This window comes from Notamacropus eugenii, chromosome 5 (assembly GCF_028372415.1).
Source record: "Notamacropus eugenii isolate mMacEug1 chromosome 5, mMacEug1.pri_v2, whole genome shotgun sequence".
Lineage (NCBI taxonomy): Eukaryota > Metazoa > Chordata > Mammalia > Diprotodontia > Macropodidae > Notamacropus > Notamacropus eugenii.
In genome coordinates this window covers 401,032,861-401,060,719 of record NC_092876.1, presented here as the reverse complement: position 1 = coordinate 401,060,719, position 27,859 = coordinate 401,032,861, and the positions used below count along the sequence as shown (strand labels likewise).

The following is a 27,859-nucleotide window of genomic DNA, read 5'->3' as shown; positions in this document are numbered from 1 at the left end:
CTCCTGACCTCTGAAGTCCCTCACAACTCTTTTATTTATTCTGTCCTATGATCCTACAGATAGTGACTACAACTACATGGCAGTTGATAATATATCCTTTCTAGGAGTGGTCATGCTGATCTGATTGCTGTTCACAGTGCTAGAAGTGAAAAGGAGATGTGGGGGCAGAATATGCATGAGACAGCATGGCAGGAAGATGGTCAGAGAGCAATAGCCTGGGTCTAGATCACGCTCAATAGAGAGGACTCTTACCAATCAGGAAGTCAGAGCCTCAGGAGAAGACCTGAAGTACTGGGCAAGAGGTCAAAGATAGCAGTGCTTAATAATGAACATGATTACCGTAAATAATATCACCTCATAAAATAAAAAGAAATGGAAGAAAACGAAACCATTTTAAAGAAAATTTGATGAGAGATGCAACTAAGAAAGTGATCTTAAAGAGAATTAAAGACAAAATTGGAGGAAGGAAAAGCAGAAAAAAATAAAAAAGACTTATAAGTTACCTTTTTTTTGCTGTTAAAGAGATTAGAGCTGCCACGTTTAAGACTATATCATCAAAATCTAAAGTGTATGTCTTGAAGAAGGGGAAAAGAAAACTAAAGAAAATAAAGTGGTAAAACAACCCAGATTAAGCTAAACAAGCAGAGAAAAGATCTGTGCTAGAGGTAACACAGTTGTTAGGACTTTGAGGGATCACATCACAAGGTATACAACAGAGAAAAGGGCACAGAAAACAGCTGAGGTCTCATTAAAAACAGAAAAATGACCCAGAAAAACCTAGTAATTAATATTTAATGAGCAGTACACCTGCTTTCCTATCTATGTAATATTTTATGAGAATTATCTACACAAACTTTGAAGGCATCTCAGTAAATGTATTAGGAAAGAACAGGAATGTTTTCATAAACAAGATCCTACTACTGACAATATCTTTGTTTTTATTTTGGCATAACATTTATTTTGGAATATCTATGTCTCTATATATCTATCTATATCTATATCTATATAGATATAGATAGATATATAGAGATATATCTCCCTTTCCCTTAAACAATGAATCTTCCCTTATAACAAAGGTTTTAACAAGGAATTTTGAAGAGCCATCTGGTAAGTGTATCGAAAGATACGGTGGACTGGTTACATGGCAAAAGTGAGAGCTATCCAGTGGATAGGTCATATGCCCATCTGGTATCTTCATGACACTGGGAAAAAGTGAGGAAAACCTCCATATTAGATACTGTACTGGCAAAAGAATTGAACAGGATGGGGAGGTACAGAGGCATTCCATAGTCAGAAGAAACATCCACATCAATAACATCACGGATCTGCTTGAGTGTCTGAATATTATGCCAATGTAGCATTATTTAAACAAAACTTCAAATTCCAAATCTGCATTAAAGAACAAAATGAATGATACTTTATAAAAATATGACAGCTTATGAAGAGATTCAAAATTGGATTGCTTCAAGAAGCAGGTTACCTTAGGGCATTTCAGGTAAGATTTGAATGACAAAAATCTTGATTTTGAAACAGACTTTCAGAAACACATCCGTCAAGGAAAACAGGGTCACACCTGGAGAGAAAACAACTACTCTGTTTTCCAGTCACTGGAAATAAAACAAGAGAAAACTGAAGCATGAAGGATTCACATTTGGAAGACAAGAAGCATTTTATGACAGGAAAAGTTGTTGAGCGCTAGAATGATTTACCTAGTAAAGTTACAGAATCACCTCTGGACATTTTTTAATATGTTTATGGGACAACTGAAAATGAAATATTGACCTCTCATGAGACCTCTCAGACTGTGATTCCAATGTAGACTGTGATTACAGCTGTTAGACACCAGGTTTTATCAATATTCCCATGTATAAGATGAGAAAACAATGAGGAAACTACTAAAAATATGACTCTCAACCAAGCTTGCATTATAAAAGCTTAATGTCCTCATGAAAGGAGGCAATGGAGAGAAAGCATAATGTGGTGGATAGTGTAGTAAACTTATACACATGAGTTCAGATCCCTCCTCTGACATTGATTAGTTCTGTGACTGCAGGTAAATCCTTTAACTTTTTTATGCCTCAGTCTCTTCACCTGTAAAATGAAAATAACTGTAATATCTACTTCAAAGTGAGAGATAAAGCATTTGCAATGGGACTTTGGCACATGCCCTGATAACCCAAGATGGCAGCACTAACATTGGCAACACTGGGAAACCTCCTGTTAGCTGTGTGTGAGTTGGAGCAACATCTTTCCAATGGCTGAAAGAAACTGATCATGTCTTTAAAATCACTAGACTGGGACAGTTCTCTCTTTCAGAAATATCTAGGGGTAAAGAACTCATTCACTTACTGAGTGATATTATTCAGTAACTGAAGAAGGGCCTGTAGATACTTTCACCTCACTTAAGACTTATTGTTCAGAGGAATGGGCTTGGGGTTTTGGTCTTGTTTGATTTGTCCTTTTCAGTTCTAGATTCAAGGAGTGCAGTTTTGAACCTGGGAGCTAGATTCATAGTGACCTCAGATCCCAGAAATCCAGGCTGGATGTTACCACCAGTCTAGTAGAGGAACACAAAGAAGTCAAGGTCCTGAGATATAAGCCCAGGAAGGGAGTTGAAATTGGAGCTTGGTGGGATCCATGATAAATAGGAACTGAGCTAAACTGTAAGCCTGATGCCTCTCCCTTACTTAGATACTGAAATGGTATGGGGGGATTTGCCCCTCAAGCACTGAGGGGAAATGTTTGTATAGTCTGGCTATACCTATGAAATTAATATTTCTTTGTAAAAACTAACCTGACTATAAAGTAGTAAATGGAACTGAGGTGCTTGACCCACTAAAATTGGGAAGAAGATAACCATGGGGGCTTGAGCCAGTGACAGAGAAGAAAGACCCTCCAATATCCATCCCTAAGCATACTGGGAACTCTGAAGGAGCAGCAAAATATAATAGACCTGGTCCTCGGGCCAAGGGCAGCAGAGTAGATACTATTACATATGTAAAGGGCTTTGTGCGCTTCAAAGGGTTATATAAATGGCAGTTGTTGTTAATGATACCACTTGGCTTGATCCTTGTAAGATCACATTTGGAATGTCATTATTTCTATCCCCAGTGTCACATTTTAAGGACACCAATAAAGCGGAAAATGACTAGGAACAGTCTGTCAACTGTATCATATGAAGAATGGTTGAAGAAGACAAGGATATTTAACTCAGATAAGGAAGGAGTAATGAAGAACAGGACAGCTATCCTCCCATATTTGAAAGGTTGTTATAATATCATAGATCCTAAAATCATAGAGTTAGCGATGAAAGGGGCCTTAGGGGCATGGAGTCCAACTCCCTCAATTTATAAATAAAGAAACTAAAAGAGGTTAAGTGACTTGTCCAAGGTCACAAAGCTAGCAAGTGCTTGAGGCTGAATTTAAACTCAGGTCTTTCAGACCCCCAAGTCCAACAATCTATTCATCGTGTCACCAAGATGACATAGGGGAAAGAAAGTAGAGTTATTCTGAAGAGTTTCATAGGATATGGAGCTAAGACAAATTAGCAAAGGTGATTGGAATATGGATTTAGCCCTGTGTAAAGAACTCATAATCAAAGCTACCTAATCTTCAAAAACCATAGTTTTGCAATGTTCAAGCACAGACTGGCTGTCATATGAAGGAAGATAAAATAAATGAACTCTATGGAGATTCTCTCTCAAGCCCCATAACACATGCTGATTAGGAAATCACTGTATGCTGTTCTGCTAGATCAGTAAAGAGGCAGTTCCCAGACCTTGGGATAATCAAGAGTGCAGTTCACATCTGCCAAATAAGGCTATTGGACTTAGTTGGCCTCTAAGGCTCCTTCAGCTCTAAGTCTATGATCCTAAGGTTCTATATTCAGCTTCTGTTTATAAAGAGAGCAAAAGCTTGGCTATTTAGAATCTAGTCTTTCAGAATTAGGTGGTGCTGCAGAGGATAGAGTGCCAGGCCTGAAGTCAGGAAGACTCATCTTTGTGAGTTCAAATCTGGCCTCAGACACTTACTAACTGTGTGACCCTAGGCAAGTCACTTTACCTTTAACTGAGCCTCAGTTCCTCAGGTGTAAAATCAACTGGAGAAGGAAAGGTCACACCATTCCACAAGATTTCTCCAAGAGAGCCCCAAATGGGGTCATAAAGAATCTGATTTGACTGAAAAAATGACTGAACAACCACACAACTTTCAGAACCCTTAGGCCAGGGATGGGGAACCTGTAGGCTCAGGCCACATGTGGTCTTCTAAGTCTTCAAGCATGGCCTTTTGACTGAGTCCAAGTTTCACAGAAGAAATCCTTTTATTAAAGGGATTTCTGTTGTGAAGTTTGGATTTAGTTAAAGGGCTGCACTTGAGGAGCCAGAAGGCCACATGTGGCCTTGAGGCCAAAGGATCCCCACCCCTGATTAGGCCTTTAGAATAGTTAGGGATTCCAAAGCACCTGCCTCCAACTAATACACACCTCTTGAGAGGAAAAAAGAAAAAACTTCTCAGTATTCAACTACAAACACTGAAAGTAATGGAGAACTAAAACTCCTAAGTTTTCACCTGCCTGCTCTGCCTAGTCAAGTTATCTCTGAGAGAGAGAGAGAGAGAGAGAGAGAGAGAGAGAGAAGAAAAAAGAGAAAGAAAAAAAGAGAAAAGAGAAAAGAAAAGAGAGAGAGGAACAATTGGATTAACTGGAAGAATCTATATGTATATATGTTCATGTATTATATGTGTATGTATTTACATTTATATGTATGCATGTATCTATGTGTAGGTGCACATGCATATGTACACATACACACCTAGGCTCATATATAATATGTGCATTAACATGTGTGCATATACATACATGTATGTGTGTTTCATTAATGTGTACATATGTTGTGTGTTAATATATACAGTCTTTTTACATATGTATGCTAAGAAATGATAGGGACAAGAAAGAAGACAAAAGAGGGAAGAGAATAGTGGCAATCTATAGCAGTACCAACAGTGGCAGTTAAAATAGGAATTAAAGGTGGAGATGAGGACAGTGAGCCACAGACAAGCCAAGAGCAGAGGAGAGAGATGACAATGATTATTAAGCACAATGTTGGGGCAGGGTGGGGTGGGGCAGAATGGAGAAAGAGTATCTGAATCTTAATTATGTAGTACTTAAAGGAATAGGACATTTCTTTAGGAAAAGTAGAGGTCTAGTGCAAGGGAAAAGGAAAAAGGGACAACTGGCATGTGTAAGCAGTTTATATGGGGCTATATTTGTATTTTCTTAAAGCAGCCATAGCATATTACAATAACTGATATTCATCAGGGTAAGCAGATGTAAGCTTTGTGTGGACAGAGAATGTCTTTGTTTGCCAGTGTGAGTGAGGGATGCGAGAGTAGCAAAAGAAGAACGTGTAATAACGAAGAACATGAAACAAAATATGTTCCCATCAATTAGGGGATGACTGAGTAAGGAACGATATAGTAATAGGGTGGGATATTAAATGTGTTGTAAAAAATGACAAATACTTAGAATTCAGAATAACATGGGAAATTTTGTAGGAAGTGATATAAAGGGAAGAATGTAAAGGTAACTACAAAGAAAAGATTTCCATTGTAGATGGCCATAGTCCAGCATACTCTGAACTATTACCCTATGGCTCTGCTAAAGATCAGTATATAGGACTTACCAAGATATATTGTTATGATACAGAATAGTGGAGGGAAGAGAAGTGCATCCTTGCACACATACACAATAGACAGACACATGAATGGTGGTTCATATTGTTGAGGGGAGCAATCTTTTATGATCTGATAACTCATTTGCAAAAGGATTCAAGGCAGCACCACATATCCCAATTCATGTTTTACTCTAGGGTAGGCCTGCACAACTTGAGGACTATGGGGGGCTTATGGCCCTTGGACTGCTCATGACAAGCCAAAGGATTTCCTCTACAATTTTTTTACCCCTCTGGCCAATTCTTTGGCATGCTGCAAGCCAGGAAGCCTGCAAGTTGTGCGGGCCTGCTCTAAAGCCATTCCAAAATCATCAACAGAGAGGGAGAACATTACAGTGGAAAGAACATTGGCTTTAGGGAAAGGCAAGATGGCAAAGCAGCAGGAAGGAATCCAATGAGTTCCCCCTCAAAACTCCTCCAAATAGACCTGGAAAATGCAACAGATGGAATCCTGATGGATAAATATGAGAAAAAGTTACAGTGAGTCATTTTTTAAGATCAGATGAACACAGTAGATAAGGAACCCTGTGGACACTAGGGATGGTCTAGTCAAGATCTCAGGGCAAGCAAAGCAGAGCATGCTGGAATCAAGAAAAAGATGGGTGTCAAGGCAAGAGGAGTTCCCAGACCCAAGTCAGAGCATCGCAGGTTGTGGGAACAGGTGCCAACTGGTAGCTTTGTCATTCACTATCTAGTTTCTGGGTCACAGATATTGGATACACTATAGAAGGAACCTGCTTTCTTCAGGAGTGGCTCCAGTAATACACAGCAGTTACAGGCCCTAGGCTAAGAGGAGCAAGAGCAGAAGAGAGGTGCTGTGACTCTGACCCCAAGCACAAAGCACAGTCTCAGTTTCAACTCAGTTTCTAGCCCACTCTGAAGCCTGCAGAGAAATAACAAAGGCAAGAATTCCAGATCAAAGCAACCTAGAGTTCTGTGCCTTAGAATGAGGAAAGTTTCCCCTGAGTCTGATAGCAACTGAGTCAAGAAGCAATCTACTATTATTCAGACCCAAACTCATAACTTTTAGAAGTCAGACCAGGGATTAAGAATCAGACTGTGTCCTGTATTATAACCCTTTGGGAGCACTGAAAACATTCAAGTCCCCCATCTAAGTTGTCAATGAAATCTGAGATATTAGGATATTCAATAATGAAGAAAACAGTCATATGACCTGTCTCCCAGGTCTTCCACTCCCTCCAGAAGTGCATAGAGCATGACCCTTAGATCAAGTCTGAAGTTAGGAAGTAGGCTGGAAGAATTAACAAACAAGCAAATAAAAAGTCAAAAGCTATTATGGCGACAAAGACACCCAAAACATGGCCCAGAAGAAAAGGATTACAAAACGTCTACAAGCAAAGAAAAACACAGCAGAATTCCTGGAATAGATGAGGTGAGTTTTTTTTAAAGAATATAATGGTTTGATCAATGAAATGAGAGTGCTTATCGAAGGGAAAATGGAAAACAAAGATATAAAATGAAGAGTTGGAAAGGGAATTAATATCTTGGCACAAGAGGTAAAAAAGCTTGCCCAAGCAATAGAGTCTCTAAAAAATAGATTAAGTCAAATAAAAATAATGAGCAAATAAAGGCAAAGAGGAAGCCAGAAATAGAGGGATAGAGAGGAAGGGAGGAAGAGAGGAAATGAGGGAGGGAGGGAGGAAGGAAGGGAGGGAGGGAGGGAGGGAGGGAGGAAGGAAGGAAGGAAGGAAGGAAGGAAGGAAGGAAGGAAGGAAGGAAGGAAGGAAGGAAGGAAGGAAGGAAGGAAGGAAGGAAGGAAGGAATTTGTAAGGGAGAGGAGGAAAAAAGAGAGAGAGAAAGAGAGGGGGATGGGGGAAGAGAAGGAAAGGGAAAAGGAGAAGAAGGAGAAGGAGGAGGAGGAGAAGCAATCATTCAGAAGCAAACTATAAAGAAAGATCTCTCATATTTTCATTGGTCAGAATTTTTAAGTTTGGAGACAAAGAGAAGATTTCTCAAGTTACTAAGAAGAGAGGAAAGAGAAGATCTAAAGAACTGAGAACAAGAATGAGTTCAAAACTGGCCCCTAAAACTTTGGAAAAGAAAAAGGGCTTGAGGGAAAACAAAAACATAATAAAGAGAAATAGAACTCTAAGCACTAGTACAGTATCCAACCAAGCTGACATTTATCTCTGAAGGCAAAAGGACTATATTTCAAAAGCTAGAAGATCTGAAACAATTTGTCAACAAAGCCCCACAGTTGCAAAGATGAAAACAGAGCACTAGAGGGCTTCTGGCAAGATGACTGAGTGAGGAGTCATGTATAAACTTGGGTTCCCTCCATCATTCCAAAATAACAAGAAATGTCCCCCAAACATAACAAAAGAATAGCATGAAGCAATAGAGGAGAGAGGAAAGAACTTATCACAAGAATAGCCTCACAGAAAGAAAAAAGGCAGAAAGAATGAAATAAAGAGAGTTAACAAAAAAATTCACTTGCAGTGAAAAGGTACCATGGAGTAGAAGAAAAATTATTCTAAGCCATCAGATCTGAAGGAAAATAATGCAATCATATGTCTAAGATATTTTTAAAAAAACAACTCCAGACAGGTATAGAAAAGCAATTTAGAGAAAGAGGAAAAAAGATAAATATGAATGGAAACTAAGAGCAAAAATGTCTCAAGGAACAAATGAAAAAAAAGTTACACGGTTGAACAAATAACCTAGAACAAACAATAGATTATTGACTCAAAATATTAGATTTTCTGGCAGACAGGACTGGGGGTGGGTGGAAAGGAATCAAATTTGGAATTCAAAAATGTCCACAAAATCAAGAGAATAGATTATATGAATGCATCAGTTCTCAACAAAACCAAGACAATGCATAAAAACAATCTACTGATTTATAAGACTTACAGAAAAAAAATAAAATATAAAAAAACAAGGTAAAGTAAAAATCCTTGAAAGTAAAAAACCAAGAAGTACTGGAAACAGATGGAATGTATAGAATAGTAGACTTCACTTTTTGACCACAGAGAGAAACCCATGGCTAACTTATCCAGAAGCCTCATGGCAAAGCTATAGAACGTCAACATTAAGCAACAAATCTTACAAGCATCCAAGTAGAAAGAGTTTGAATAGCTTAAGATTATTACTTGTTCATGAGAAATTAACAAAAGGATTAGAATGATATTCCAAAAAGCAGAGGAAATAATTTGCATCCACAAATAACATGCTACAAAGTTGAACTTAACCAGTCAGCCAATATGTATTTGTTAAACATTTACTAAGTGCCAGAACTATGCTAAGCACTGGGAATACCAAAAGGGGTAAAAGACAGCCCCCTCCCTCAAGTAGTTCACAAGTTGATGAAGGAGATAAATGGGGAAAAGAAAAAGAAATAAGTATTTGTAAAGTACATGCTTTGTGCCAGCTACTATGCAAAGCACTATTTACAAATAGTTTCTCATTTGATCCTCACAATAATCCTGCAAAGTAGGTGCTATTATTGTCCCCATTTTATAGTTGAGGAAACTGAGGGAAACAGAGACTGAGTGACTTGCTCAGGGTACACAGCTTGCAAATGTCTGAAACTGGATTCGAACTTTGTTCTTGACTCTAGCCCCAGTGATCTATCCCCTGTACTACCAATTGCCTCAAATATGTACAAGCAACTTCTGTGCAGGATAAATAAGAAATAATCAATAGAGAGAAGATATTCAAATTGAAAGGGTATTGAAGATGATATATTTTCATTGGGACTTGAAGGAAGCCAGGAGGCAGAAATGGAGAGGGAGAGTATTCAAGTTATGCCAGACAGCCAAAGAAATGCCAAAGACTGAGAGATAAGAGTGTCTTGCGGTCGAGGGAGGAGTTCTGTTTGGCCAAGAGGCCAGTGTCACTGGATCAAAGAGTACATGGTAAGGAGTAAGGTATAAGAATATCATAAAGGTGGAAGAGTGAGTTATGAAGGACTTTGAATGCAAACAGGATTTTGTATTTGATTTTAGAGGTATTGGGAAGCTACTGGAGGTTGTTGATTAGAGCAGTGACATGGTCAGACCTGCACTTTAGGAAAATCATTTGGTGGCTGAATGAAGGGTAAACTAAAGTAGGGAGAGACTTGAAGCAGGCCAACCAACCAGCAGGCTATTGCAATAGTTCAGGCATGAAATGACAAGGATTTTAACCAGGGTGGTAGCAGCATCAGAGGAGAGAAGTATATATATATACATACGTGTGTGTGTGTGTGTGTGTGTGTGTGTGTGTGTGTATTCAAGAACTATTGCAAAAATGAAATCGACATACTATAAACAAATTAGGGGAGCAAGGAATAGTTTATCTATCAGATTTATGGAGAAGGCAGGAATTTATGACCAAACGAGAAAGAGAACATTACGAAGTGCAAAATGGATAATTGTGACTGCATGAAATTGAAAAGGTTTTACACAAAGAAAGCCAATGTAACCAAGATTAGGAGGGAAACAGAAAACTGGGAAAGAATTTTTATGACTAGCATCTCTAATAAAGACCTCATTTCTAAAACATATAGAGAACAGAGTCACATTTATAAGAATACAAGTCATTCCCCAACTGATAAATGGTCAAAGGACATAAACAGATAGTTTTCAGAGGAAGAGATTAAAGCTAATCTACAATCATATGAAAAATGTTCCAAATCACTATTGAGTAGAGAGATGCAAATCAAAATAACTCTGAAATGCCATATCACACTTATCAGATTGGCTAACATGACAAAACAGGAAAATGATAAATATTGGAGAATATGTAGGAAAGCTAAAACACTGATTCATTGCTGGTGGAGCTGTGAACTGATCCAACCATTCTAGAGAACAATTTGGAATGATGCCTAAAGGACTATAAAAATGTGCATACCCTTTGACCCAGCAATAGCACTTCTAGGGCTGTATCTCAAAGAGATCATAAAAATGGGAAAAGGACTCACATGTACAAAAATATTTATTGCAGTTCTTTCTGTGGTGGCCAAGAACTGGAAATCAAGGGAATGCCCATCAATTGAGGAATGGCTGAACAAGCTGTGGTATATGAATGCAAAGGAATACTATTGTGCCATAAGAAATGATGAAGAGGTGGATGTCAGAAACACCTAGAAAGATTTATATGAACTGATACTGAGTGAAATGAGCAGAATTAGGAGAACATTATACACAATAAGAGCCATCATGTGGGAGGACTGACTTTACTAGGCTTAGCCCTTCTCAGCAACGCAAGAACCTAAAACAATTCCAAAGAACTCATGTTGGAAAATGCCATCCACATCTTGAGAAAGAACTATGGAGTCTGGATGCAGAGCAAAGCAGACTATTTTCTTTTCCCTCTTTGTTCCATTTTGTTTTTCTTCTTTCTCATGGTTCTTCCCATTCGTTCTAATTCTCCTACAGAACATGACTAATGTGAAAATATGTTTAATAGGAATGTAAATGTAGAGTCTATATCAGATTGCATGCCATCTTGGGGAAGGAGGAGGGGAGGAAATGGGAGAAATTTTGGAAACTAACAATAAATAAACTAATTTTAAAAAAAGAAAAATAGAAGAATGAATTCAACTGTTCTTGACAAAACATTAGACATGGGAAGTAAAAAATTGAAACAGAAACCTGGGTTGTAAACCTGAGAGACTAGGAGGATAGTGGTGCCCTTGACATTAATAGGGAAGTTTGGAGGGTGGAGTATTTAGGAGGAAAGATAATGAGTTCCATATTGGACATGTTGAGCTCTAAATGGTCTGCTGGCCAAGGCAGTTGGAGATGCAAGACTGTAAGTCACCAGAGAGGTCAGGGTTAGAAAAGTAAATTTGAGAATCATCAGCATGGAGATGATGATTAAGTTTATAGGAGCTGATGAGGTCACCCAGTTAAGTCATATAGAGGGAGAAGAGAACCCAGGACAGAGCCCAGTTAGAGTGATGTCCTGAAATTCTTGAAAGAAGAGAGTACCAAGCAGAAGAGTGTGATTAATAGTGCTAATAGCTGCAAATATGTCAAGAAAAATAAGGATTGAGAAATTGCCATTGGATTTGGCAATTAAGAGATTATTTGTGAGGAAAAGTGTACATAGTTTTATAAAAAGTTAAACATTTAAATCAGTGCTTAACTCTAGATCCAGTCAAAGGTTTTAATTTTTTAAACTTTCACTGTCTTTGAGAAGACAAAGAAAGAGCATTTGGGGGCAAACTTCAAAAGAAAGGAAAGAACAGAAGAGACAATATTTCTTAAAGTGGGAGATGAAAGACATTCAGAAAAAAACTGAGAAGATAGGAAGCAAGAGAAAATCAGAAACACTCTTAATATTAGGGATGAGCAAAAGGGAGACAAAGCGTTTGTACCTTTCCTGAGCAAAGAAATACAATTTGTGGAGTGAACCAGAATCCTCTCAGAAGTTAAATGAAATAAAAGATTGATTGGCTCATAGACTTGGAGAATAATTTGAATAAGTGTGATCTTGAGCAAATTATTTCACCTCTGCTCACCTCAGTTTCCTAATCTGCAAAGTTTTCATCATGAGGGAGTTGGATTAGATGGCCTCAAATGTCCCTTTCAGCTCTAACTCTATTTTATTGTCCTCCAAAATGCCTCATTTTTAAGAAGACTTTGGATTCACAATGGGTGAAATGCCAGGACATATAGACGCTAGACAGTAAAATCTTGGTTTAAGATACCATCCTGCAAATACAATTGCAAGGTCACTTCTACCATGTTCTGAAGAATTATTCTGACCTCTTTGTTATATCTCTAGAATGAAGCAGTTTCCTGTCCTTTATTGGAAAAAAAAAATAAGGAGATTGTAGAAGACAGTTTAACTGATGTATTTCCATTTCTTAAACTGCTCCAATAAGGTTTGAAGCAAAGAAGCATATACTCTGGTACTTCTTTGTTTCTGTAATCACAAACTGTTCAACTTTTCAGTGCCCAAGAAGGGTTTATTCAAATGTAACCTGAGTAACCATTAAGTGGCTTTTATGTGCCGATCCTCACCTCAATGTTCTCTCCCTTGTTTCAGTTATCACAAGATGTTCCAATTTTTACACACAATATATATCTTATGGGCAGCTTGTCCCCCTCAGACAATGTTTTTTTTTTCTTATTCTTTGATTGGTGTATGAAAGATTCTTTGAAGCCTGAAGCTATTACAGCTAGGTGGCATAGTAAAGAAGTACTTGGAATAAAGAAGATCTGAATTCAAATCCTACAGGCACTCACAAACTTTGTCCTTGAGAAAGTCACTTAGTCTTTCTCACCATTAGTTTCTTCTTTTGTAAAATAGGAAAAATGAAATTACCTACCTCAGTGGGTTGTGATGAAGAGCAAATGAGATAACATATGTAAAATTCTTAGCAAAAGTTAAAGCATTATATAAATGCCCCTTTCTTCTTCTTCTTCTTCTTCTTCATCATCATCATCATCATCATCATCATCATCATCATCATCATTGAGTTCAGTCTCCTAAATGGATTGTCCCCTAACTGGCTAGTTTTCTAATATTGCTTTGAGTAATCTGGCCTGTCAGCCAAAAAGTGGCCTTTATTTTTGCAACAATAATTCTTAGCAATAAACTTTATACAGGTTAAAGACTTAAACAGAAAATAGGGGAGGAAAGAATAAAATATAATAATATATTTAGTGCAATTGGAGAAAGGAATTAAGTATATATCCATTTTAAAACCCTCTTAGGAGACAAGGAGAATCTGATAGAATATACAAAATCAATCATTTTTCAGCAGTAAAAAATAAAATTAATATTGAAGGGAAAGCAATGGATTGAGAAATGTATATTAGTCATAAATGATCAAAGTATTGATGTTAAAAAATTTAAAATTTATACAAATGAATAAGGTCAATTTCAGGTTTGATTCAATAAGTAGTTAAAAGAAATGAATAGTCAGTTTATACATGAGAAAAAATAGCAGATCATAAGAGATAAAGTCAGAATCTCTCTAGCAGCTGAAAAGAATACAAATTCTTAAAACCTTCAAAAACTATCATATACTTAATTAGCTACCAAAAAAATGAACATTATAAAATTCAATGTTGGTAAGGGAATTGTGTACTTATAAGAGACAAGTGCCCTTAGACATTTTTGGTGGCTCTATAATTTGTCTCAGACTTTCTGGGGCAAGATATCAATATATAACAGTAACTATAAAACAGGTAGACCTTTTTTGCAATCAACTCACTTTCAGAAACCTATTTCCAAGAAAATAAAACAAAAGAGAAATTATGTATTATATACATACATACTATATATATATGTGTGCGTGTATGTGTGTGTGTACACATATATATACACACCTGTATGTATATATAGTATGCATATATATGTTTATATAGTATGTATATATGCATATATATACATACATACATATACACATACATTCATTTATAATTCATAGAACGATCTTCAGAACAGCCTCATTTATATTAGTGAAAACCTGAAAACAATCCCAATATAGCAAATGCCAAGCAAAATATAGCATATCGACCTAATGACATACTCTAAAGTTAGTATTAAATAGCTATTAGAGACATGGTAGAGGGAGGGTTGGAACAGAAGGCAAGAAGACATGTGATCAAGTCTATTTGCATCTTGCTGTGTGAACATGGGCAAGACTCTTAACCTCTCACAGCCTTGAATTTCACGTTTTTAAAATGTGAACAGTATAGACTGTAGTACCTTCCTCACAGAGCTGCTGGGAAGTTCAAATAGTATGTCCATAAAGAGCTTTTGAAAACCTCAAAAAAATGTTATAAACATCAATTTTTTCAAATGCTATAGTATATGGACTATGCAACTTGTGGAAATCTTTGCTTGGAACAATGTTAATGTTTTACAATTAACTTTTAAATTAACTGATTTTTAAAAGCAGAGCATAACTAGTATGATGATAGCAGATCAAACCTTGGATTTGGAATCTGCTGACTTAGGTTTAAATCCCATCTCAAATGCTAGCTAGTTTTGTGATAATGGATTAGCCATTTAACCAACAAAGGCTCAGTTTTCTCATCTGTAAATAAATTTTTAAAAAGTATTTGCACCGCCTATCTCCAAGTTGCAAATTTTTATAGCATTTTTTTATAAATTTGAAAGTGTTGTATAAATAGTATTATTATTGTTGTTATTATAATAATATTATAAAATTTAAAATTAAAAAATTATGTTATTATAAAATAATAACTGCTGTTATTATTTTCATTATTGGTATCATTATTACATATACTGATTACAGCTAAAACCACCTCTATTAGTAAACACTTACTGAGAGATGTGGGTGACCAATGAACTCTTTCAGCATATAAATGTATTTGGAAAAATCGGACAGAAAAGAAGGATGGGAGATTGCCTGCATTATTAAAATCATAAAATAGTAAGAAGCAATAGAATAAGCCAGTTTAAAGAAAGCTTGAAATAGATCGAAGTCATCCCAGTCACATTTAAGAATAAAAATAAGACAATAAATACACCAAAAGAAAAAGATCTACAGAGATTTTTGTTTGAAAAAACTCATTTCCAGCATTGAGGAAAGTGCTACAATCACATATGGAACTTAACACCACAATCTTTTATGTGCTTATGGAAATTTCAATGGCATCAAAAAAAATAAAGCAAAAATAGAGAATGCATCTGAACTTAAGTAAAGATACATAGAAGTCAGTGTTGGGGCATGAAACAGGGAGAAGTATGCTTAACAAAGCTGTTACCTAGTCATGGAAGAAATCTGTACAGAGTTCAATGAGAAGGAAGGTATCCTATTCAGAGATGTTGAGATCTTTCAAATGTTCCTGTTTGCACATGATATTGGACTAACTACTACACTGACTCAAAAAAGTTGCCCAAAAAAGGAATAATGAAATGGAGAAAAAATTCTTGTTGTCCATGTATGGTACACAGTTAAATGGACAAGTGAGGAAAAATAAGTTGGCCCCAGAGTTGAACAGGAGAAAGATAGGAGACTGGATCCCCTTTGAGAAATTGGGAAATTCTATTAATGACCCCGTTACACAATGAAACACTCATCTTTTTAACGCCAAAGTTCTTCCAATGACATGAATTACTGCCTCCAAAACAATTCAAGTAGAGGATGAATCAACAGGCAATCGAAAGGTTTGTGGGGATCATACGAACGCTGGACCACATTACACACAAAGAATTATAAAGAACAAAAAATGCAAAAGACATTATTGAATAAATATATACTTGAATTATTGATCACATCAACAACAAAGCTAACAAAAACCACATGATTATCTCAATAGATGCAGAAAAAGCTTTTGACAAAATACAACATCCATTCCTACTAAAAACATTGGAGAATGTAGGAATAAAGGGAACTTTCCATAAAATAATAAGCAGTATCTATCTAAAACCTTCAGCAAGCATTATATGCAATGGGGATAAGCTAGATGCATTCCCAATAAGATCAGGGGTGAAACAAGGTTGTCCATTATCACCACTATTATTTAATATGGTACTAGAAATGTTAGCTGTAGCAATTAGACAAGATAAAGATATCCAAGGAATTAAAATAGCCAAAGAAGAAACTAAGTTATCACTCTTTGCAGATGATATGATGATTTACCTAGAGAATCCCAGAGATTCAAGTAAAAAATTACTAGAATTAATAAACAACTTTGGCAAAGTTGCAGGGTACAAAATAAACCCACACAAATCTTCTGCATTCCTATATATTAGCAACAAAGTCCAACAGCAAGAGATAGAAAGAGAAATCCCATTTAAAGTTAGGGTAGACAGTATAAAATACTTAGGAGTCTACCTGCCAAAACAAACCCAGGGATTATATGAACACAATTACAAGACACTTTTTGCACAAATAAAGTCAGATTTAAGTAAGTGGAAAAACATTAGTTGCTCATGGGTAGGCCGGGCTAATATAATAAAAATGACAATTCTACCCAAATTAATATACTTATTTAGTGCCATACCAATTAAACTATCAGACAATTACTTTCTAGAGCTGGACAAAATAATATCAAAATTCATTTGGAAAAACAAAAGGTCCAGAATATCAAAGGGACTAATGAAAAGAAATGCTTGGGAAGGTGGCCTAGCGCTACCAGACCTCAAACTGTACTATAAAGCAGCAATTATCAAAACCACTTGGTATTGGCTAAGAAACAGAGAGGTAGACAAGTGGAATAGACTTGGCACTCAAGATGCAGTAGGCAAGGAATATAGCAACCTTCTGTTTGATAAACCCAAGGACCCCAGCTTCTGGGATAAGAACTCATTGTTTGACAAAAATTGCTGGGAAAACTGGATAACAGTGTGGCGGAAATTAGGCATAGACCCATACCTGACACCGTACACAAGAATAAAGTCCAAATGGGTACATGATTTAGGTATAAAGATTGATACCATGAATAAACTGGAGAAGCAAGGAATAGTGTATTTATCAGATCTATGGAGAAGGGAAGAATTCTTTACTAAAGGAGAGATAGAATGCATTATGAAATGCAAAATGGATAACTTTGATTACATTAAACTGAGAAGTTTTTGCACAACCAAACCCAATGCAACCAAAATCCGGAGGGATGTAGTAAATTGGGAAAGAATTTTTACAGCTAAGCTCGGGGATAAAGGCCTCATTTCTAGAATATATAGAGAACTGATCCAAATGTACAATCATACAAGTCATTCCCCAATTGATAAATGGTCAAAGGATATGAACAGGCAATTTTCAGAGGAAGAAATTAAAGCTATCTATAATCATATGAAAAAATGCTCTAAATCACTATTGGTTAGAGAGATGCAAATCAAAACATCTCTGAGGTACCACATCACACCTATAAGATTGGCAAACATGACAGAACAAGAAAATGATAAATGCTGGAGAGGATGTGGGAAAGTTGGAACACTAATTCATTGTTGGTGGAGCTGCAAGCGCATCCAACCATTCTGGAGAGCAATTTGGAACTATGCCCAAAGGGCTACAAAAATGTGCATACCCTTTGACCCAGCAATATCGCTACTAGGACTATATCCCCAAGAGATCATAAAAATGGGAAAGGGTCCCACATGTACAAAAATATTTATAGCAGCACTCTATGTAGTTGCCAAAAACTGGAAGTCAAGGGGATGTCCATCAATTGGGGAATGGCTGAATAAATTATGGTATATGAATGTAATGGAGTACTATTGTGCCATAAGAAATGATGAACAAGAAGACTTCAGAGAGGCCTGGAAGGACTTATATGACCTGATGCTGAGTGAAAGGAGCAGAACCAGGAGAACTTTATGCACAGCAACAACCACAGTGTGTAAGAGTTTTTTCTGGTAGACTTAGATTTTTGTAATAACACAAGAACTTCTTACCAAAAAAAAAAAAATCCCAATGGAGGATCTCAAGGCAAAATGCCTGCCACACTCAGAGAGAGAAATATGGAAGTCACTCACATATTGTAGCAGATCATGTTTGTGTATGTGTATGTGTTTGTGTATCATGTTCTGATTTGTTATACGATTTCTTTCATTTATCTTAGTCTGACTACATAGCATGACTATAGTGAAAATATACTCAATAGGAAAGTATATGTAGAATCTATACAGAATTGTATGCAGTCGTGGGGAGGGAGGGGGGGAGTGGGGGGTAGGTGGGGGGGATAAAATCACAATTGTATGGCAGTGACTGTTAAACATTACAAAATAAAAAAAAAAAAAAAGAAAATACAAAATAACTAATTGGAAAAACAATTGACCTGGAAAATAGATCCAGGAGATAAAATCTAAGGATTATTGGTCAACCAGAAAGTCATAATGAAAAGAAGAATCTGGACAATATCATTCAAGAAATCATCAAGGAAACTTGCCCAGAAGTCTTCGACCCAAGGGCAACAAATCATCAAAAGAATGTACCATTCACCAACTGAAAGGGACCCCAAACACATCAAGGAACATCGTTGCCAAATTCCAAAACTGTCAAGTGAAGGAATAAATAATGCAGACAGTCAGAAAGAAACAATTTAAATACCCAGGAGTTACAGTCAGGATCACACAGGACCTTGTTGTTTCAATATTAAAAGACTGAAGGAAGGGAAATACAATATCCCACAAAGCAACAGACTTGGGACTACAACCAAGGATTTATTAGCCGGAAAAATTGAGCATATTATTTCAGGCAAGGAGATGGACATTCAATGAAATAAGGGATGCCCAGACCTTCCTGATGAAAAGGACAGAACTAGATAGAAAACTTATTCTTCAAACGCAGGTCTCTAAATAGTCACAAAAAGGTAAACAAGGGGAAAAAAAAAACTTTTGTCATAATATCAGCAAACTGGTAGGGAAGATAATAATTGCATATCATGAGAATTTTATATGTATTACAAAATGTAAAAGGGATATAATTTGACAGAAGAAGCATGTATAAATTAAATTATGTGATGATAACAAATGTGATTTAAAAGTGCCAAAAATTGTAATGGGAGACGTGAAAAGGAGGAGAAAGAAAAAAGTAAGTTCCATCACAGGAAAAGGAAAAAAATATATATTAAAGTGGAGAAAAAGTGGGGAAGGAGATGAGCATTGCTTGAGAGATATCATTTGATTGGATTCAAGGAGGGAACAATAAACTCATTTAAGTATGGAAATACAAAAAAAAAAATATATATATATACTTGAAAAAGATGAACTAATCACATAACAAAAGGGAACATATGTTCCAATAGTTCTCTTGGGAATGTCAGTGTATTGTGTACATAATCTGGACCACTGAATGTCTTCTTAGTTTAAACCAGTTCCTAATTGATTTGATGACTAGTGTTTGTAGAATAGTTTGTGATCTATTACAGCTAGATCTTTTAACTTCACACTTACTATTATTATTTTCCACAAGATTGCTCCAGATAAATTTTGTTACAATTTTTTCTTGTTCTATAAAGTAATCTTTGCTAGTTTGATGTGGCACTGAACACATAAATTAATTTAATTGGTATTGTCATTTTTATTACATGAAATCAGCTTATCAATGAGAGGTGCAACATGTACAGGTTTATATCTACAAAAAGGACTAAAGTCTTTGTAAAAGTGCTTGTCAATTCACCACAGAAAGTCTTAAAGTAACCTCTTAAGTGCCCATTGAAAGAGTTGAAAAAATGGAAAAGTAGCTAAGTTTGTGGGTAAATGAGATGATGATGGTCTCATGTACAATGTTTTCTTGATTGTGCTCACTCTACTTTACATGAATTCATATGTTTTTCCAGGCTTTTCTCAAACCATCTTGCTTGTCATTTCTTATAGCCCAACAGTATTCCATCACAATCATATAATACAATTTGTTTAGCTATTCATCAATTGATGGGCATCTCCCTGATTTCCAATTTTTTGTCTCTACCAAAAGAGCTGCTATAAATATTTTTGTACCAATAGGTCCGTTTCCCTTTTCTTTGATCTCTTTGGGATACAGATCCAATAGTGTTATTGCTGAGTCAAAATATCTGTCATATTCTTAATGATATCCACAGAGCTTACAAAGATCATTTTGTTCTTGAAGGATATATCCCCAAGGGCCTAGAAATGAACACCAGGTTCTCTTTCTTGTTCTCCTTCATCTCATAGGTAACAAAGTGGAAAATTTAGTTTCAATCCTTGTTCACAGTATCTTGCTTGACAAAAGTGCTGTAAAGTCATCCTCAGTTTGCTCCACATCACGTCTAAATATCTCTTTGCCCTCCCCTATACAATGCTTTTCTTGTCCTCACTCAGAACATCGCAGACTTCTTAGACTTCTTCTTACATGTTTTTCTCTGGCTTTAAAGGCTTGCATAAATTCACTCCATCTGATTCAGAAACATCAAAATACATGGTACCAAAAACAAGAGAGAAGTGAGAGAGGAAGTGAGGACTGTAGTAGACAAAGGAATTTCCACCTTCACAGCTGCTACAGGGATTCAACTGAAGCAGTATCTTTATTTCCTAACACTTCTGTTCTCAACTGCATTCTATTTTCTCAGTTGAGTGTATTGAAAATTCACTTTTAGGCAACTGGATAAGATAAAGCAAATCACACTTAAGTGCAGAAAGAGGAAAACTGTACCTTTTCCAAGTGCTGCTGCATATATTTCTTCAGGGGAGAACAGAAACATCCCAGCAACAGATGCATACACAATTGTTGTAAAGAATTTTTTGTAGCCTAACCAATGAAGTATTGATTAGGGGGAACACCAATGAAAACCAGGATTAGTTAAGTAAATGAATATTGTAGACAAGGCAAATGTTAATCTTAAGCCTAAAAACCTTCTGGTGATGAATCTTTCTAGACTGGTTTTCAATTCTCCCCCTCATTCATTTGCTCCAGTCAAACCAACCTACTTAATGTTCCCTAGACAACTTTCCATCTCTTGCCTCTGGGCCTTTGCAAAGGCTGTGTGTTCTACCTCTTAGAAGCCTTTGCTCCTTTCAAGGCTCAACTAGCATTCCATTTCCTTGAAATAGTCTTTTCTGATTGCCTCAGATACTAGTGCCCCATTTCCATCACTACATATTTATTCTGTATATATTCTGTTTTTACTTATCCAGCTTGCATTCTTAGATGGGATTGGTCAGGGTGAGATGGTCACTAAAGCAGATCACCTAAACAAGGATCACTGAAAATAAGTAAAGCTTCCCCTACTCAGGTAGAGAACATAAGTACTGCCTAAAAGATGTGGAAAATCCAAGGGTATTTAGATGCCAGCATGATGTGGGATAAATGGAAGGTTTCAAGTGAGACTGAGCTAAGAGGAGCATATCCAGACAGTATAGACTGAAACTTACAAACTGAGCCAACATTAAAGCAATATCTCATCACGTTAATGTGGGATTTGGAAAAAAATCTATTTCCCGGGAAGTGATATTGGTTAGTGTAAAAGTAATTAAAATATACCTGTATGCTCTGAAATTCAATTGAGAGTTCTGAAAAAAGCAGTCAGGGTCAATATATTTTATAACCATATGTTTACAGCTATACAGGGATTCCAGCATATGTTATAATAGAAGTAACTTTATTCCAAAAAACACCAATAGCTGTCATTATTAATCTCTAGTTATGTGTGGAAATGTTCCAAACATAATAGTGCATATATAGTTTCCTGTATGATTTATTTAGAATATTATTTGGCATATTAATATAACCCCAGGAGAATCTGGCCTTTTCTTACTTCTTTTAGAAAATTATAAGGCAGGAGGATGGTAGGCATAAAGTATAACGTTATCCTGGAATATTTGCTTTTATGTTTTTAAAATGTTTGCTTTAGCATTGTTTCAAAGTAGGCTTCTATACCAAATTAGAAACAAACTAATTGCTGACAACCCCAAAGAACTCTGCATCAGAAGCCCTTTATCACCAAAACCATTGATTTTATTCTTTTAAATTACCTAAGGAAGCTCCCTAATATTCTCACAGTGATTAAAGGTTCATAATGTTAAAATTGCATCAAGTCTAGGGTGTGATAAAGAATTCTGCCACGACAATAAGATTTCAGATCCAATCTAACAAATGCAATTAAAAGTTATTACATTTTTAGCACTCTAGCATTTGCCTTTCATGGCGCTCAGTAGAAAATTAAATATGAAACAATTTTCTATTTTAGTTTTATAACAGTGAGAGGAATTCTCAATTTTTAGTGAAGAGGAGCCATCATATGCTCTGTTTTTAGATTATTCTCATATTCTAGAACCCTGAAAATCCAAAGGGAATTAAATTGATAACACCACTGCAGGAACAAAAGATGTTTAAACTTAATAATAGGATGATAAAAATAAGATCTTGAACTTCAGCACAGTAACAGTAAAGAGTCTTTACTTTCTCACCTAGTCAAAGTAACTTTCTTACATGGTTAATATGTCTCATGACTTATTTGTGCCAGAAAGTAAAGGAAAATGCAACCCTATTCTAAAGGCTTCTAACAAAGACCTCAAAAGCACTGAAGAAATTATAGGATAAAGAAAACTCAAGACTGAAGTCACTTGCCATTCCATTCATTCAGAGGCAATTGAGCACCATGCACTGCACCAGCAACCAGGAAGAATTACTAAAGGAGATCAAAGTATGGGATCTGAATGAAAAAAAATTATACCTGACAGAGGAGGTAAGACACAGATGGATGTGTAGAAAGAACAAAATAGAAATGACAGACAAGGGAACACAGGCAACTGTAATGAGATTTCTAGGTATATCTTGCTTTATAAAATGATACTTTTTATTTATTCTTCAAAATTCAAAATAAATAAAAGCGTTTATTCTCAAAAAGCTTCATATAAGTTGTTTCTATATTGTTACTGTTCATCATTGATTCTGGAAGAGATATCAGGAGGGTTATGTCTTGACTTGCAAGCAAATTGGATTTAAGTGAGGCAGAGCTGTGCAAAATCATTAACCTCACTCTCTCCACCAGAGTCATTGGGGTTCAGTGGGAAGATGTAGGTCATCAGAAGGACTAGTGATAGCCCTGTATACAGTGGGAGACTGAACTTTTAAGGCTGAGATCTTTCCCAGGTCTCAATTTATCTGAGAGAACACCCATTGGTGATTAAAGGCTAGGTAAGAATTGAGGCAAAAGATAACCTAGCTTGCCTTCTCAAAGGAAACAGGCTGGGAGGTGAAGACCTTCAGGTTTTCTGGCCCAAATCTAAATAATTGTGATTTACACTCTAAGTCATCAAAACCCAAACAATGAACAAGTAAGGCTTGGACTGGGACCTATTATTGGTCAGTCAAAAGCCAGAGTGATTTGGATTTAAAGACATGATCAACCAGCTTTATTTGAATGCCAGTGGGTTTTTATCAAGGCATGGTTTTCCAGAGCTATATTTCAAGAAATCATAAAGGAAAACATTTTAGATGTAATAGAGAAGTTCACTATTTCAAAATGAATTTATTAAGCACTTACAGTGTGTCAGGCACTGTGCTAAGACCTGGGGATGTGAAAAAAAGGCAAAAATCAGATCCAATCCTTAAGGGACTTACAAGTCTAATGAGAGAGACAGCATTAAAAAATTCATTGTAGAAGGAGTATAACTTTAAAAGTGATGACACCAGTAGGTCAAGAGCTCAAAGGAAACTAAGAGACCGTCTCTTCTACTCCCACTCATTTTACAAATGAGGAAACTAACTCCTCAAAAGATTAGGTAATTGTCTCAAGCTTATGCAGTTAATAGCTGGCAAAGCTAGGATTCAAATCCAGTTAGGACTCTGAGTACAGTGTTCTTTCCACCATACAATGAATGATGAATATCAGGTCGCTGGACCCAGAGGAGAAGAAAGTGAGGTTGGTAATGTTGCACAACCCTCACTCACTCAAATCAAATTCAACTGCAAATTATTTCATCATCTTGATGTCATGGTCCCCTTCAAGAACACAGGACAAACACAACCTGTGAGTGAGTAGCAGCTTTCCTCTCCTCTCCTCTCCTCTGGTGTTCTACCCAAGGAAGGTAAACTCCATGGCCAAAAGCTTCCTTTTTTTCCTTTGGGTTTACTGGCTACATTTCTTGCCCAAAGATCAAGCCTTAAACCCAATTCACTCTGGAGCTCACAGACTGGACTGCAAGTCCTCAAACACCTAACCCAGAGTGAATGTAATAACTAAATAGTAATTGTTTCTCTTTTACCCAGGAAGTCTGAGGGTCTCCCCCAACCAGTTTGATTTTTTTTTTATTAAAGGGGCCATCCTTTGAGTAACTTAAAGAAAGCTATTTATTTAATGGGTGTATCTCACTCAAAGTGAGAATGTGATAAGACCTTAACCTGAAAGGACCAGGGTCTCACATTGCATCCTGAGTCATCTCCAGTTGTCCTGATGAATACAGGGCCACTGGACCCAGATGGCTCAGAAAAAGAAAGTGAAGTTGGTGACCTTGCACAACCCTCCCTTACTCAAATCAAAGTCAACTACAAATCATGTCATCATCTTGATGTCATGGTCCTCTTCGAGAATGAAGGACAAACGCAACAACCATACAATGATTTAAAGGAAATCTGTGGTAAATGCTTTTATAAAATAAATTAACTTTCTTTCCCTGCAAAATCTTTTTTATAATAAATTCATGTTTTCACAAATTTACAGAATTACCTGCATGCTTAATTGCTTTAAAATGAGGGTTATATGGAAAGTAGGAAATGTGAAGAATGATGAGGATTCCTTGAGTGAATGGAATGATTGGAGTCAGGTGAAGTTAATCAGAAAAGGTTTCATAAAGATGAGTGTAGAGAATTTTGAAGGAGGCAAGGAATATCATCTAATTCTGAGCTTTCTGCCTCAATAGGGAGGTGAATAAAGTAGAGAGAGTTCAACAGAGAGCCAGAGCAATGAAAATGGGACTGGAAAACACTATGAAAGAAGTTAAAAGCAACCAGAATTATTCAGCCTAGGGAAGAAAATTGAGGGTATAGTTTAATAATGACCCTCATATAAAACAATCATCTCAATGCAGCATGATGAACGGATAATTTTAGTCTATACTGAAAGCCAAATGAGAAAATAAGTATACAATATCCATTCAACAAACATTTATGGAAGCCAACTGTGTGTGGGAAAGGATGCATGGGGATGTATCAAAACTCCATCATGCTTAGAATCTAGTAACAGGCTGATATATGTAACAAGGGACTGGCCAATGAGATCCCAGTCCTAATGAGCATGTAGAGTGTGCTAAGCATAATGCAATCTCCCACACAGACTTTGTCACATGTACAAATATGTTGATGGGATTCTAATAAAGCTGCCCACATCCCCAATATCCTAACTTTCTTATACGCCCCACTGAACAGCAGGTATGTCCTGATTTAACCACACAAACTGACTTTATCCACACCTCAGGCCCCCAGACTCAATGTAGCCACTGTCCCTAGCTAACCACTGCGCTCAGATCCAATTCCTATATTTGAACAGGTATGTTCTTGTACTCAACCACAATCACATCATCCATTTAGCCCAAGACAAGACCACAATACTTAACCATCCGTCTTGACCAGACAGGACTACAATAGCTAGCTAATTGGACGGCAGCATGACCAGAATATTTAACCAGTAAACCACAGAAGGGTCCTCTCCCCTATTACCTAAACTCTTGACAAACCCCTCCTGCCTTTTTCATATTCATAATTTCTGTTATGTAATTGCATCTTTACCCTATAAAAATCCATCTTGCTTTCTCTGAAGTTGCTGTTTCCTCTTGGAGTTTAGCCTGCTTCGTGAGAGGCATCAACCTCAATAAATGCCTATACTTGAATTAGAGGTGGTCTGACTCTGAATTTTTTGAGACGGTTCCACCAAACACATCATGAAACCCCAACAATGTGACAACTGTTTCCTGAATACTTATCACATGGTGAAGAAAGAGCTTCTTATTAAGTATTGAACATTCATACAAAAGATTTCCATTAGCACAACTGTGGTGCTGTTTTTCTAATGCTGAGTGAAGCAATAACGGCTCTAAGCTCATTGGTAGGGAGAAGAGTACATGTAGCAGCCTCCTGTTGCCGGCTCCCTATCTCCCCACCTGGGCCAACACATGATTATATCTGTTTCTTGGCCTCTGCATTTGAGTTTATGCCCCCCAGGTACCAAAGTGGTATAGGGGACAGTGTACTGTTTAGGGGGATGTTTTAAACTTCTCCTCTTGCTATATCTTCTCAATAAATATACCTTTGTAAAAACTTAAGTAATACTTAAATGATTACTTAATTGATACTTAAGTGATCAATTAATTGATACTTAAGTGATCACTTAATTAAGTGATACTAGCTCATTAATCACAGGGTAAATCAATTAAATTAGTGAGACACTAGCTGTAACTGGCAATTATTCTTGGGTAAAATATAGCAGAATGGGGGCTTAAAACAACAACATCAGAATGAACAATCCTAACCCATCAGAAATACCCCTAAAAACACTAAAGGAAAGATGAACTTTGTTTTGGGAACTCAACTTTCCAATAAGAGTTGGAATTGTAATGAAGATCCTCCCAGAGCTTTGAAGGTATAACGGAGTGTGCAGCCTGTGAGAGTCTGTGTACACATGCTCAGTTGCATTTACAGCAATCCAAGTGAGTGGTAATAAAGATTTGTACTGTGCTCACTTCAGCAGCACATATCCTAAAATTGGAACAATACAGAGAAGACTGGCATGGCACCTGCAGAAGGATGACACACAAATTCAAGAAGCATTCCCATATTTTTTTCTGAATTCACATGAGGGAGAGATCCCTTCCATCTAAGGACCTGGGGGGGGGGGGAGCGGGGTTTGGCAGGGAATCTGGGAAGGCTTCATGGAGGTAGTGGGTTTCAAGCAAGTCTTTGCAAGATAGGCTCAGTATCATTGTGGGGCAGGTTGTTCCAGAATATAAACACAGCCTTAGCAAAGATGTAGAAGTGGAAAAGCTCAGGATGAGAATCCATCTGGCTATCTTCCCTGTTGGCAGAGGTAGTCATAGAACACCATGGTCTGCTTCCTAATCTTCTTCAAGTTCTGTGTCTCCCTTTACATATGGATGAGGTAGGCAGCAATCCTTAACTATTCTGCTTGCAGGGTGCATTCCAGTGAGTCTCCTGCATCTCAGAATTCCTGTCACACTGCCAGCAGTTTGGCTTTATCTTGCTGGTAGATTTTGTCTTCTGTGTCCAATGTGGCCCAGGAATTTTTATTATTGGTGTCCATCTTCAAACATCATCAGCCAGTGGCCCCCACTGTGGGATCATATGCTTCAAGGATGAAGGTTCAGGTTGTCAATTCCAGCCCAGTGGGGTTTCTTTTCCCTGTTTTATCTTCCTAGCAGCACATCATAAGCAAATAGTTGTTATGGAGACAGCAGTTTATTTGAAAGGAAAGCTTTAAATCCAGTAGCAAATGGATGAGATTATTGCACTTAATTTTGGAATCAATCAGTGGACAGATATTAACCAAGTGCCATCATTCCCTGTATTCTTTCCAAGAGGATTACAAGAGGAAACAAACTGTGGCTTCTACTCGTAGGAAGCTTGCAACCTAGTTGAAAAGGTGACACATGTCCATTAAAGGATGAATGACATAGAGAGTAGGTACCCTTGAAGCTCAGAGGACAAAAAGAGTTCTTCTATGAAGGCCATGGTACAGTGTAAAGAGCCCTGGATTGAGAGTCCAAGGAGCTGGTGTGAATGCCAG

The 27,859-nt window shown here is 36.9% G+C and overlaps 1 protein-coding gene and 1 non-coding gene across 3 annotated transcripts in view; one reads left to right on the top strand and one right to left on the bottom strand.

Annotated features, from left to right (window-relative positions):
- The window catches only part of OCA2 (OCA2 melanosomal transmembrane protein), a 656,645-nt gene that overhangs the window by 322,668 nt on the left and 306,118 nt on the right, over nucleotides 1–27,859 (bottom strand). The gene's annotated exons all lie outside the window — the stretch shown is intronic.
- Nucleotides 26,791–26,897, top strand: LOC140509304 (U6 spliceosomal RNA). The gene has a single exon (XR_011968636.1). It is a non-coding gene; the product is annotated as a U6 spliceosomal RNA (small nuclear RNA).